General features: G+C 39.7%; 2 protein-coding genes across 4 annotated transcripts in view; both read left to right on the top strand.

The window, feature by feature from the left end:
* LOC142339330 (transmembrane protease serine 11G-like) overlaps window positions 1–15,561 on the top strand; it is a 528,023-nt gene that overhangs the window by 256,778 nt on the left and 255,684 nt on the right. The gene's annotated exons all lie outside the window — the stretch shown is intronic.
* Window positions 5,415–15,561, top strand: part of LOC142339327 (ubiquinone biosynthesis protein COQ4 homolog, mitochondrial-like) — a 549,842-nt gene continuing 539,695 nt past the window's right edge. For 2 of the 3 annotated variants that reach the window (XM_075389299.1, XM_075389297.1), the window contains exon 1: window positions 5,415–5,439. The gene's annotated coding sequence lies outside the window, so the exon portion shown is untranslated. The remainder of the gene's footprint in view (window positions 5,440–15,561) is intronic. The other variant, XM_075389298.1, reaches the window with a different exon arrangement.

Genomic DNA, 15,561 nt, shown 5'->3' on the forward strand with positions numbered 1-15,561 from the left:
TGGACTTTTTCCTAAATTCTGTTTTATTATTATTATTATTATTAATCAAAATCATATTAGGAGGCCAAGCATTGTTGACTCTGCCTGAGAAAATTCCGTTTAGATTCTTACAGAATTGTATTATTTTTTTTTACATTACTTTTACATTTTACACTTCAATTGCCATAAGTTTCTCAACCCCATGATATGCATCAAAAATATCCCATTCAATATCAGGCGCTGTACCACATTCAAAGAGGTGTTTTCACACAGGGGAATGTTTCCATGTTCCGAAAATCTAGTAGTAACATGTCGGCTGGTTTGGCCAAGATAGATGGAATTGCATTCAATAAAAATCTGATCCAAAAAATTGAAAAACAGTGAAAATCAAAGTGAAATTGCCGCATGTGAACAAAAAACCACTACCGAGAAACCGAATTTTGTTCAAATACCGTTTTCTCACTCTACTTTAAAATTAGAACAAAAAAAAATTCACGCCGCAAAACCACTCGCTTTTTCGCTCCATTTCGGCGTGACCATAATCACTACTCCAATTTGACTTCAAAAATCATGAAAATGTGTGAACAGATCTTAAAAAAAAGACAGCGCCCCAATACAATTCAAAATTCTTTGAATTGTAAAAAAATCCAAGAGCACCGCAATATAGCTTTGCTCAGCTTACAGCTTCGCAGCTATAATAAACAAAGGAATAAAGTTATGCAGGCAAACACTCAGTGCAGCCTTCCCTTCTCCACGACGGCGCTAATCGAAGTCTCACTGAGAACGAGGCTTGAGGGCGCGACATCCCCTCAAGCAGAGAACACAGCTCCTCAGAATTCTTTTTTACTCAAGATTTGTAATTCTGAAAAGAAATTGGGGTTAAATTTTAATATAACGCAATCACGGGCAATCTTGTTTTTATTATCCTACGTCCCAAAATTTAGCCTGTCGGATACCTCCCACCTACATGTTCTCTCACCATAGCACTGATATTCGTAAAAATGACTGCTCTTTGGATTGTCACAACACTCGAGGCACACAGGAGTATGCCAAATGCGAAGTGATGCTATCGAACATCTCTATTTTATCCACAGACGAAACTGATATAGTGGAACAAAACTAATAAGCGATTTGAATGAAGATTTTAGTTATTGACTTAGTATAAATTGAAACCAGGAAGGTTATAACGGGACATCCAGCCAGATTTGGGTCTTAGAAGAGAATACTTCTATCACGACAAATACTTACATTTAAAGAGGCAAAATTTGGAATGTGATCAATGAACTGAGGCAACCTTTCTTCATCACTATCACTGTCCATTTTTTTTTCTGAAAAACAACACAAATAGTCGAAATTCGAAAAATTGCGAAATAGTGGTTCACTGAAAAACAGTTTGATTGAAAGCAAAAAGGTATTAAATACTGAATAATTTTGATGTTTTAAAAAAGAGCAAAACAGTTGGTCAATGAAAATTGCAGATTAAAACGAAAAACCACCCAGTCTTGATTGAAATGCCTCAGAAAAAGGAAAACTGGATTGAGCACAGCTATCGAAACTTCTTACAAACACCATTGTAGATATAAAATAGGACTGAGGCGACAAATGAAACTGAGCAAGAAAAACAACATGAATATTGATCAGAATCAAATTTTTGACAGACAAAACCAATCATTAGAATTGAAAATTTTATGAAGATCGAACACCTGATCAATTTCAATCAAATATCGACTACTGACAAGACCAGAACAGCTCAAAAATCTAGTAGGCCAAAAAAGCTAAAAGAAAAAGTCATAAAAGGAAGAACCCATTTGTCTCAAATTTGTTTACAGAATTAGAGACAATTTCCAACAATACACATAAATGAAAAAACAAAGTTATTTCATTGAACTGATATTGATTTTTATATTTTTGTTACATTCTCTATCCAGGACAACCAACTCATGTGCAACATGTCAATCATTAATACTTCAAGTAGGTAAAAGCATTGATAAATGAACACCATGAAACTGAGACAAATACACTAAACTTTCAAATGGGCAAGGACTGACGCATTGACATGAAATGAAAAGACATCATAATTTTCAAGCAGAGCTTTCAGATTGATACGCAATAGCCGCGATAGTTTTTTAGATTTTCGGTATCCCCTATCCCTTTCAATAAGGTAAGCAACAGTCAGAGAGGAAAGTCTTCTTTGAGAAAGCAAGGTAAAAAAAATGAGCTAAAAAGAACAAAATCCCCGTGCAAGGCAAATCTAGTGCTTCGGAAATTGGCCAGCCTGTTGTTTACAAGTAAATTAATCTCATTTTTTGCCATATATTTATTTCAGTTACAGGTTAGGTTGCATATTTCCAAAGAAAAGTGTTTCTATGTTACTTAAAGAAAAAATGGATCTTTTCCGTTTGTGCCCCCCCCCCCAGCTTAGTGGGCGCATATTATTTGAAACCCCCAGACGCACGTGCCATATTTTCACTATGATGATTTACTATGTAATGGCACGTGCTCTGTAACTGGGGGGCGCATAACGTACTGGGGGGCACAAACGGAAAAGATCCGAAAAAATCCTTCCATGAGTTCAGCAGCACATAAACTGTTTCAAGCCAAGACGGATGCCAAGTTGATCTGAGAAACTTTCTAGAAACTTACCAAACGAAGTACACGGATCCCTGAATTCTGAGGTCTTGAGATAACCTGAAAGGCCTTTTCGAATTATCTCCCAATTTATCTCGAAAGCTCAAAATCGTTGAAGCTACCGCACATTTAGATTAAAGAAATTCCGCCAACAAGTTCACTAACGATTGCCCTTGTTAGATTCAATATGCACCAGAACCATGCACAATAATAATGTCTTGTAATGCATGAACAACTGCATGAACGTGAAAAAACTGAATTTTATTATCTAATAAACTGAACGAAACAAACTGGGGTTAATGTAAAACACTTGGACTTTTTCCTAAATTCTGTTTTATTATTATTATTATTATTAATCAAAATCATATTAGGAGGCCAAGCATTGTTGACTCTGCCTGAGAAAATTCCGTTTAGATTCTTACAGAATTGTATTATTTTTTTTTACATTACCTTTACATTTTACACTTCAATTGCCATAAGTTTCTCAACCCCATGATATGCATCAAAAATATCCCATTCAATATCAGGCGCTGTACCACATTCAAAGAGGTGTTTTCACACAGGGGAATCTTTCCATGTTCCGAAAATCTAGTAGTAACATGTCGGCTGGTTTGGCCAAGATAGATGGAATTGCATTCATTTCATTTAACTCTATACACCACATGCGATTTCAAAATGCCATCAGCAGAAAATCTTAAACTACCTAAAATAAAGGCTGATTGATATTTACAAAGTATTCTATTCGGGAACATGGATTTAAAAAGCGACTTATTTGTTTCACTTCTGCTGGGCAATCTCGCTCTGTCTTTCTTGAGAGTATTCTGTCCTCTGTGGTAAAAGGTCTTGTAACAGGTGCTGACTACAAATTTTCTGTACCAGAATTTGATCTGCCTCACGGCTATGGTCTTTTATTGTACGCCAAGAGGAAATAATTCGAAAACGCTTTGCCCGCCTCTGAATTGTGTCGATTTTTTCTTGAAGACAGTTGGCTGATCCGCCCACACTGTTATTCCATATGTGAGATACTTATTAAAAAGGTAAAGGAAACCAATTTGTCAAATTAAAATTACTTCCAATATTTAAAACAAACGTTTTCGGACTTTACGTTCATCGTCAGGTTAAAACTGTTTTACAAATTGTTAAAAGATAAAATGAATATGTATTTACATTTGTCTGAGACGACAATTAAAACAATTCTAGGAACTATTCTACAAAATCAATCGCAAATTTTTCACTATATACAATATTTAGCCTATTTACAACTCGTATTTACATCTGTTATCAATTTATTTAAAAACATTCCTATTCCGGATTTTTCGATTTTGGCCATGTTCTTGTATTTTTAGGGTTATTACGAGTTTGCCTTAACCATAAGTATCTTGTGGAGGTTTTGCAAATTTCGTTTTGTCATGCACAAAATGTTTTTTGCCCTATATATTCTCATCTAGTCAAAATTATGATTTGAACTAATATTTTAGCGTGAGTTCCCTCCCCCTATACTCATCGCTTGTGTTTAGTGCCGGCTTCAGCTTGCTGATATATATAGCTTCGATAATCATTAGTTTTTCTACTGTCCGACAGGCGTCCAGAATTTTCCATTCAATGTCATTCGTGGCGCCATGACATTCAACCAGATGTTGACCCACCTGTGAATCCTTCTTTTGATGTTCTGTTATCCTTGTGGTAACATGCCGGCTTGTTTGCCCAACATAGATGGATCCGCATCCATTACATTCAATCTCATATACCACGTGGGATTTCAGGTCTCTATCGAAAGATGATTTCAGGGTGGGGAGGCACGATCTTAATTTCAGCGTTGTAAAAAAACTACTTGCAATTCGCATACTTTCTTCAGTGTGCTTGCAAAGTTTTGAGTAAGGTTGCCTCTGTATTGTAGAAAAATAGTTGGCTTATCAATAGATTTAGTCTTGCTTTTTTGATGCTCTTTTGGTGTTGTTCTTAATTGGTCTTTACCGCCACTTATTATCTTTTCTAGAGTCTGATTCACTAATTTTGAAGACCATTCCTCTGGATATTGATATTTGGTCCAGCAAGTTTTGTTCTCTTCAAGAGCCTGATCGAAGGCCAACCAATCAGAGGTTGCATTAAAAACCCTGTGAACCCCCCCTTGAATCACATTTTTTAATGCTGAAGCGGTGCACAGCTGCGAAAATTCAGTATTATTCCAGTGTCAGTTGGTTTTTGATACCAATGACAGGTGATATTATTTTTGCTGCTCACATTTACGTTAATGTCAAGAAAAGCCAAATCCCCATCCATGTTCACTTTTTCTAAGGTAAATTGCAGGTTGTTGTGTAATGAGTTTGCAAATTTTAAATACTCATCCGGGTCACCACGAACCGTGTAGATAGTATCATCCACATACCTTTTAAACAATTTCATCTCCTTAGCATGCCCACTCTCTGTTGATTGCTGCAATAAGTACAAATCCAAACAACATCCTGCATGTTGGCGTATTCCTCATTCGATATTTTTTGGCATCTTGCATGAAACCAGTTTTTGCATGACTCACTTTCTACTCCTTTTCCTCGGTAAGTCACTCTCCGGTTACAGTCTTTGCACTTCCCGTTTTGGTCGGATCTGGAAAAGTTTTCACGGAGCTCCGGTTTTTGCAGTGATGCCTCAAACGATTTCATTTACACGTTTGTTAGTATTACAGCCAGTGATGCACCCATAGCCTGACCATCTGATTGCACATACCCGAAAATTAGGTTTCATATTGTCTAATTATTAAATATATCTTATCAACCTATCATTATTAAATAGGTTTCATATTTTCTAATGCTTTGTTGTGATAAACTTATTAAATAGGTTTTATATTGTGTAATGCCTGATACATGGTTAAGACTGGCCTCAAAGCAAGATGAGATCTGTCAACATTGCAGCAAAGCAACAGGACAGAATTGCCGTCTCTGTTAGTGATGCTACAAATGGACATAGAGTGATTTTATGAGTTATTTTGAAGATGAGTTCAAGTTGCTGGAAAAATCACAAAACATTGTGATCATCTGTGACCCATGTTTACCAACAGCCCAGGAGAACATGGCTTGCAATGCAACATCACGTGAGCTGACAGAAAATTCCGAGCTCAAGGGTACAGTTGAGTCTGTAAAGCAGGCGGTTATTAATCTTGGATCAACTGTGCCCGATACAGCATCCTAGCCTAGAAATTTTGACGGTAAGTATTCGTCTATTACTGAAAGCTCAAAGGATTAGGCGCTCTAATTAAGATTTAGTGGAATACCTGAACTCAAAAAGCCAAACAAGAACAGATATGAGTTTTTTGCGCATGATGAGAAGCAATTACTAGAAGCCGTTAGTAATTTCGGAATAAGGGTGGACGAAATAGCCAGCTTTTATAGGCTCGGAAAGTTCAAACCAGACCGAATACGTCCCAGGCAAATTTTAGCGAAGTTCAGCGGTCGATAGGTGACCGACAAATTTTTAGCTCGTGCATCGGTATTAAAACTGTACGAGCCTAATTTTAATGACGACACTACAAAGGTTTTATTTCTGAATTTCTAAACAAAGAAGAAGAAGCGGAGCAGCAGCTACCAAAAAAACGACGTGAACTTATTGAATCCAGAGAAAGAAATTCGTCAAATTTTCAAATAAGAAACGGTATTCTGCATCTACACAAGGCAGCTGTAGACATTGGCGGTTGACTGATAACTTGCACAGGCGAAAGAAGGGTTCTTTGCTATAATGTACGTAGTTTGTTCAGTTTAGAAAGGAGACAATTTTTTGCCAATTTTTTAACCATTCAAAATTTTGATTTATCTGGGTCTCTGAAACGTGGCTTAACGATAATTTCTTAGTAGCAGATCTCTTCTTACAAAATTATCAGTGTTTTTGCTCCAACAGAAAAACTTTGACAATTTCTCCAGCTCACGGTGGAACAAGGATTTGTTTAAAACGTACTCTCGATTGTGAGAAAATTATTCTCAATTGTGAAACATGGATCAGTTACGCTTTGCCTAATATTCTTTGGAAAAAAGAAAGTTTCGGCAGTTTCATTGTATCTTCCTCCGTCCAGTACCAAATATGCGTATAGCAAGAGCCAACTAATTGATTTACTTCTTAATATATTTAAAGCCAAAGAATTAGGCGATGAAATCATAATTTATGGATATTTTAAATTTCCAACCGTCAATTGGTCAAGCTACTCGTCTAGTTATTAATTGAAAATGCTTTCTTGCTTTCTTAGACATACTCGAGGCAAATAAATTGCGGCAAATTGAAAATTTTTCAACTGCAGCAACAGCAGTTTTAGACTTAGTCCAGACCAGAAGAGATGTTAACTTGGAAAAGTTAACACAGAATTTCGATTTTACCCTTCTTTTTAATCATTTTCCCCTATTTTTGATGTTTAATGTAAAACTATTTCGCTTAACAAGGCGGAACGCTTCGGTGCAAAAAATTTTTAGTTATTGCAAAAGAGATTATAGTCAGCTCTCTCAGATGTTATTAACTAAAAAATTTAGTAGCTATTGCTGGTCAAGTCCGAATAAAGTTCTCGAGTTATTGTACAAAAGGCTTGAAGATGGCATGGAAACTTGTCTTCCCAAAAGAACAGTTCACAGAGCATCCTTGCCCCATGGGTGTCTCAAGAAACTTCGCATTTGTTGAAATGTTTGATAACGGCGAGAAAAAAGTACCCCGAATCCAGCTCCAAAGATCAATTACTAACTGAAAAAACAGAGATCGCTGCTAGCAGTGACAAAGTTGAATACGAAAAAATCTTGCTGCTAAAAGAAGCACAATCAATCTTTTTAAGGATTTCAGAGCTATCCGTAAAACGCAATTGCCTCATAAAAAGCATTATCTAGGCTCCTTTGCGAATGACGATAAACGAAAGCAGAATTGTTTGCAAAATTTTTTCCCGTCTGTCTAAGTTATATCATCTCCTTATACTGAGCCCTACATATCTGTATGCAGTGAGGTGACAGAGAAAATTTCTGTTAGCGAGAAGGAAATAATGGCTATCTGTTCTAGCCTAGACAAGAACAAAAGCAAAGTGCCGACCGACTACCACCAATTCTCTTTCAGAAACTAAATTTTTCCTTGAGTCCTTCTCTAGCTCAAATTTTTAGCAAAATTGTTCAGACTTGCATTTTCCCTGATTTCTGGAAAAACCCTCTAGTCAGCCCTCTTTTTAGGAAAGGTGACTCATCAGACATTTCAATTTATTGGCCAGTTTCGCTTCTGTGCATCCCGTCAAAAATTTTTGAGCGCGTTTAATACAATCAACTCTATGAGCATTATTCACCGTATCTGCATATATCTCAATTTGGGTTTCGAAGAAATCGCTTTACAATCACCTAGATAGTAGTTTTTCTACAGAGAGTCTACGAAGGTGCGGAACAGCAAAAAGAGATTGATATTATCTTTACTGATTAAAGTAAAGCTTTTGATCGTGTAGATCATGGAATTTTACTGAGAAAATTGTTGAAAACCGGCCTGCGAGGAAAGTTTTTAAAATTGTTGGACTCATATCTTGCACGTCGAACTCTGTACGCAAAAGTTGATAGCAGTTATTCTTCTGAGATTAGGGCACTCAGTGGAGTGCCTCGGGGTAGCATTTTAGGACGTTTATTCTTCTTAATTTTTGTGAACGACTTACCAAACACATGCACAAGCCTTTTTCCTCTGCTCTTTGCCGATGATGCAAAGTTTTTGAGTACAGGCCTGGAATGATCGAAAATTCAAGATGACCTCGATAATCTGTTCTGCTTGACTTCCAAAAACTGTACGACTTTCAACTTTGAGAAATGCACTCATATCAAAATTGGCTAAAGAGATGAAAGTTATTTTTCTGGAGATAACACCGTTGAATCAGCGGCTACACAAATCGACCTAGGTCTTTTTTTTCAAGAGAGCTGAAATGGAATTTGCATATCGATGAGGCATGTGCGAAAACTATTGATGTGTTTTTTATGATAAAAAATCGTGTCTCTGATCTGTAAACAAAAGCGAGACTGGGGCTGTACAAGTCAATGATCGTACCAGTTTTAATGTGCGGCCATCCTTGTTATGGTTTAGGCCGCTATGTTATGACAAAACTTGAAAGTACAAAAGAGAGTAGTTAAATAGATAGTCTACGGTGAACTAACATATAAAGATGCTCTTTTGTCCCTGTCGATTTTACCACTACCTATATACATACAGATTAACAACCTCCTAACTTTAGCTAGTTTAGTTAAAGGTCGCTACAAAACCAGTTTACTCAAAGTTCCTTTATACACAGAGTCCTTCCGCCGCAATTTGCATCAGGTTTCGAGACCAGCGAGGAAAAATCTTGAAGAGAACTGCTTTTTTCAAACATGTCGACTCTCTGATGTTCTCCGAGCAGATATGCGTGCTACAACTAGATTGAAGAAAAGATTGCTCCGCACTTTCTGGGACAAATTCAACAACTACGATGAGAGGAATAAATGCAACTGGAGACTGGCATGCGATGGCACGACAAGCAACTGTAGAAGCAAACTTACAATTTAGAACTTGCAAGTTGAAGGGGTCCAGATCCCTTGTGCAGTATCACAGAAGCCCTGCTACTACAACTACTACTACTACTACTACTACTACTACTACTACTACTACTACTACTACCACTATTACTACTACTACTACTACTACTACTACTACTACTACTACTACTACTACTACTACTACTACTACTACTACTTCTACTACTACTACTACTACTACTACTACTACTACTACTACTACTACTACTACTACTACTTATACTACTAATACTACTACTACTACTACTACTACTGCTACTACTACTACTACTACTACTACAGCTACTACTACTACTACTACTACTGCTACTACTACTACTACTACTACTACTACTACTACTACTACTACTACTACTACTACTACTACTACTACTACTCCTACTACTACTACTACTACTACTACTACTACTACTGTTTCAACACTTTAATTCCAAATATGAAATAAAGGCACGGTTGGCAACAAATACAAACAAAACAAGAAGAGTTATTTGTTTGGTTATTCTGTGAAGTGCTGTCCGACGAAATTATTGAAGGAATTCTTTGACCCGGTTGCTGCTTTCTGCTGCAATTTGGTGAACGATACTTTGTTTCGTACACAGTCTCCTTCGATTTGACTCATCCACGTTTTCCGTCGCCCCCAGTAGCGCGTCTAGCATGGACGTATTGATCGGGCGGGTCCCAATCGAAGGCACTGCGGGCTAATCTTCCTGGTTCCATTCTCTGGATGTGTCCATACCATTTTATCCGTTTGAGCATGATCATCGTGGATAGTTGGGGCATTCGTGATCTTGACATAATTTATTCGTTCGTTGCTTTCTCCAAATATGACACACGTAGAATTCTCCGAAGACAACCACAGTGGAAACTCTCAAGTTTTCTCTCCATTAATTTCGAAAGAGTCCAAGTCTCTGAGCTGTACAGCACGGCTGATAAAACGAGTGCTTTGTACAAATTGCACTTGAGGTGCACGCTGAGCTGCTTGCTCTTCCAGAGATTTTGGAAGTTAGCAAACCGTTGTCTACCTTCTGCAAGTTTGCAATTGACTTCCTGCAGGTCTCCATGCTTGAGGCTGACATATGATCCGAGATACTTGAACGCTTCTATGTTTTCAAACTCGTTTCCGAGAACATCTTGTACTTTGCAGGAAAACACGCGTGTGGCAACTGCTTTAGGTTTGCCACAGTATCTCGATTGGTGAACTTTTCGGCCATTTGTTTTGAACTTTCTTTCACACTTGTCACAGGTAAGGCTCGCCTCTAGTTGCTCGAACTTTGACTTGTCGACGACATTCTTTGACAAACCGGCTTTGCAGAATCTTGTTTGGTGCACTTTGCGTCCGGTAACTGTACTGAATTGCCGCTGACAATTCTGACATCTTAAAGACTCTTGGTCAGCCACCACTGACCGACTCTCATTTTCTAGCAACTCTGAATCTGCTACCGCAGATTGTTGTTGTGAAGCTACCAACGCTGGCTTAGCCACCGCTAAGCCTTTCAATCTTAGCTTCCGGCCATCTTGTGTTTCGAACCAGCCCGCTTTCTTTTTCGTTCCCAGCAGCACCTCCGTGCTGATGGTTAGTCGTGACTGGCTAGATGTCTCTGCCAGGAGTCCTAGTTTGCCTTTATGTGTTCCAGTGAGTATCTCCACGTTCTGTTGGATACTAGGCACTGCAACAACATTTGGGCTGTCGCATTTTACGCCCATATTCTTTGTTTTGGGCACATTAATCTTCAGACCAGCGGCTTCCACAAGGGCCTCGATTCGATGTAGGTTTTCTTGCACCTCACTGTCTGAGACCCCCACGAGAGCAACATCATCAGCAAAATCTAAGTCAGCCACCAATCTCCCAATGTCTAATCCTCCATGCACCGAGTTAGCCAAAATGTAGTTGATGACAAGGCCGAATAGGATTGGGGACCACACATCACCCTGCCTAACGCCCGTTCTGACATCAAATAAGCGTCCTTTCTCACCTTCGGCTTTGACTCGACATTTGAATCCATCATAGCTGTTTCTTATGATGTTTATCACTTTTTGCGGAAGACCATAGTGTTTCATTATCTGGTACATCTGCTCACGATCGCCAGAATCGAATGCCGCTCGAAAGTCTATGAAACAAAAGCTAATATCCAATTGAAACGCCATTGATTTCTCTATTATTTGACGCAGGGCAAAGAGTTGATCGGCGCATCCTCTGCTTTTTCTGAAGCCGCACTGCTCTTCCCTTAAGACGCGATCCACTGAATCTTTGCATCGATTGAGAATAACGGAAGCGAACACTTTGCCTGGTACTGACAATAGAGAGATCCCTCGGTGGTTCGAACACTCTGACCTCTTTCCTTTACTCTTGTATAATGGGACAATTTCTGCTACCTTCCAGTCATCGGGCAGAACATCCGTCGACCAACACTTATCTATGATGTCCCAGAGCCACTCGACAATACCCTTGTGTGCTTTCAACATCTCACAGGAAATGTTATCGGGTCCACTTGCCTTGCCATTATTCAACCTGCGGACAGCTTCAAGCACTTCTTCAAATCGAATTGGGCTCAGGTCAATCGACAAGCTTTCAGCTGCTTCTTCGGGATCCAATCTCGTACTGCAACTGGATATTGAGGGATTCAGGAGTTGACTAAAATGTTCCGTCCAGCGTTCAAGTCGTTCCTCTTTCGTCCGTAAGTTGACGCCAGTGCTTGAAACTAATTTGGTCAACTGGGGACTCCAGTTTCGGCAAATCTGCTGTGATGCCCCAAAAACCTCATTCAAGTTGCCTCTCTCCGCAAAGCTCTGCACTTCTTGGCCTTAGCGTTCAAGCCATGCCCGTTTGTCTGCAAGTAGAGCTTTTCTGACTTCCTTACAGCAGTTTGTGAACTCTAACAACGCCACCGCGCTGCTGTGTTTCTTCAACTGTAGATCAGCTCGTTTCCGGATAAGTTCCAGAGAATCTGGAGAAATCCAAGGTTTGTTCACTCGCTTGTCCGGAAGGAGGCATTTCACTGCTGCTTGGTTCACGGCTTTTCGAAAATTGTCCCAAGACTGCTCTGTATTCTCGAAATCGCCGCTCTTATCAAGATGTAACTTGACCTCCTGCGTGAATAAGTCACGCGTTGTTTCATCTTGCAGCTTTGCAGAACTGATTCTGGGCGTGAAACATGGCTTTTTAGACAAAAGTTTCATAGATGCTTCCGCAATGACCAGTTCATGATCGGTAATTGTGGTTTTCCTTCTTCTGGTCCTCACATTCGTCAGACATCCTCTGTATCTCTCTGCAAACAGAATGTGATCCAGCATCTTTTTTCGACAACTCGGATCGGGAGGGTTGTAGGTGTACCGATGCACTTGCCGATGCTGGAACCATGTACCACCTACGAGCAATTTGTGTGAAGTGCAAAATGATAACAACTTTTCCGAGTTATCATTTTCTTCAACCATTCCAAACGGGCCTCTGCAGCTCATGGTGTCATTCAACTGGTGTCCAGGCTCTGCATTGAGGTCACCGATGACACAAATACGCGCCCTATGTTTGAAGCTGGAAACTAGGTCTGAAAGTTGACTCCAAAACAAATCCTTCTCTTGGAGACTAGCTTCATTCGTAGGTGCGTAGCAGACAACAACAGCTAGATTGGCTCTAATCCGAGCCGCGAACTTGACGTAGCAAATACGTTCACTTAGAGCCACTTGTTCTACGATGCTGTTTATCAATGACTTCTTTACAGCAACGCCCACTCCTCCTTGTCTCGACTTTACACCAGACAACCACGAGTCAGACAGGTAGAGCTTGTGGTCTCCGAGATCAATTTCTTGCTCCTGCAATCTTGTCTCCTGCACTCCCAGAATATCCAACTTGTATTGCGCCAGATCCATTTTCAAAGCCTCTAAAGATCCGGCTTGGGTCAGTGTTCTGACGTTTAATGTTGCAATTCTGAGTTGGTTCCTCGGGAGATTCTTAGCACCCCTTACCCGGGACTCGGGGCCATGGTTGAATGTACTCATTGCTTTGGTGTTTGAAGGCTGAGATACGACTAGTTGAGCCACAAACTAGAAGACCAGTGCCTCGTTAGCTCGACCATGTGAGCGGAGAGCCGCAGCACATGACCTACCCCAGGGGACACCACGTGGAGGTGAGGTTGGATTTTGTCCCCCACTACTACTACTACTACTACTACTACTACTACTACTACTACTACTACTACTACTACTACTACTACTACTACTACTACTACTACTACTACTACTGCTACTACTACTACTACTACTACTACTACTACTACTACTACTGCTACTACTACTACTACTACTACTACTACTACTACTACTACTACTACTATTACTACTACTACTACTACTACTACTACTACTACTACTACTACTACTACTACTACTACTACTACTACTACTACTTAGAGGTTTTACGCTGCTGCTAGAGTAATTTCAGTAGTCGGCTATCCTCGGCGCAAAGTTTATAGGGGGACCCTCCAACTAAAAAGAAAAGGAGATCAATAAGTGAACACACTCGGAAGCTCGTATGACGGTCTTGGTCTCTGTCGGTCAGAAAAATCTTCTGGAACAGAAACTGTTACGGAAAAACTTTCTAATACAGGAGAACACTAAAAAGTCGGGCATTTTGTGTTTTCGACAATTAATACCGTGAAATAATTTTTTTGGAGAGTGAAATCTTTGTAAATTTTGGATGTAGGAAAAACAATTTTTGTCAGTGTGTTGAACTCCTGGTCAATTTTAGCATCTGTTTCCGCGTTTTTAGACCTATTGTAATGGGGAATTGGGTTTTCCAAGTATTCACCGACTAGCAGTAGGCTCCTCTCTCTTTGGGTCATATAGTAGTACTTCCTTCTGTGCAATGTATTTTGAATATTTCAGATTTGTTTTGCCTTTGAATGGAGGACTGTTTGACAACAATGACCCCGACACCTTCCGGGAAGGAAATTCTCAACAAAAGCCACGACTTTATCGCAACATATTCCGATGTGCCATTAAGGTTCACGGTCATCTCAGCTAGTGAACGCAAGAAGTCTGCGCCAGTCACTCCAAAGCCAAGTAAGAAGAAGAAAGGGAGTGAAAATGTACATGAGGACCAGGACTCACAGCTAAACTTGCAAACGAGCGCTCACAGAACGCCATTTGGGACAGAGAACGCCATCTTCTGTACAGTTATTAAAAATAAAAGTGAGGTCAGAACTCGTTGCTATATATATATATATATATATATATATATATATATATATATATATAATATATACATATTTATATATATATATATATATATATATACATATATATATATATATATATATATATATATATATATACGGTATCCATTCTGACATTATTTTTAGCTAACCCCGATCTCAGAAGCAGCCGAGCTCGATGAATTGGAACAGCTCGACAGTCCGAGAGTTCACCGAGTAAAGCACAAGACGAGGTGCGACGTCTGTGGACGGAAACTTGCAGATATGTCCCAGCATTACTACAAAGGTCACAAGGCCATGACAAGGAGTGTACGCCTTTATCTTCTCGATTGTAGACGGCATCTCAACAGGAGCTCGTCGTGCAAAGATCCAGTGTATGACTGCAGTCTGTGCCTCCGACGTTTCGTCAACACAACCGACCATAGGACAAAAGGGGACAGGAAGAACCGCCAAGTTATTGTTGGACTCCCTGATCATTTCGACAACGATATCCCGCAGATTAATAATCCAAAGGATCTCATCAGATTGCAGAGTTCATAAAGGAGGAATTATCGCAGCTACGGGAGCCCAAGGTGAATGGTGGAATTCAATTGGAGTTTTTTGTTAGAGATCAATTCAAGAAAGCCTGTCGTAAAAATAACAGCACGGACGCCGTTCATAAGCGCGTCACGAAGACGTTCTAACATCATCTCAATAAGCTGTGGGTTGCAACAGGACAGTTTAGGAGGCACGAAGACGAGTCCAAGCTTATCGATGAAGTGAAAAAGAACGGTAATTACAAGGCGAGCTCTATAATCCTTTTTATTGTTGTGCTCAAGAAGTATCTGCGTTACATCGGAAGGAATCAGAAGCAGATGAAACTTCCTTACGATGTTTGGTTGGACGTTTTGTCGGAGATATCAGGGGACTACCACCATCAAATGGAAAAGGACCTGGTACTTTTACAGAACAAGAAAAAAAAACAAAACCCCATCTCCTGAATAATGCTCAACTATGTTACAGTGTGTCACGGACCACCTGGATAGCCCCACCGCTATCAACTACTCTTATAACTTTTTGAAAGGACTAGTCTTTTTTACTTCCATTCACTATCAGGAACCCGGCCTGGGCCGATCCTGAACCTTACCTTCAACCAGTACGCCCCGTTGCAATGAGGTGAGGTCGTCTACTCAACTGAGCACAAGACCGGTGCACAGAAC

Source organism: Convolutriloba macropyga, chromosome 5 (assembly GCF_964194025.1).
Source record: "Convolutriloba macropyga chromosome 5, txConMacr16.3, whole genome shotgun sequence".
Taxonomy (NCBI): domain Eukaryota; kingdom Metazoa; phylum Xenacoelomorpha; order Acoela; family Convolutidae; genus Convolutriloba; species Convolutriloba macropyga.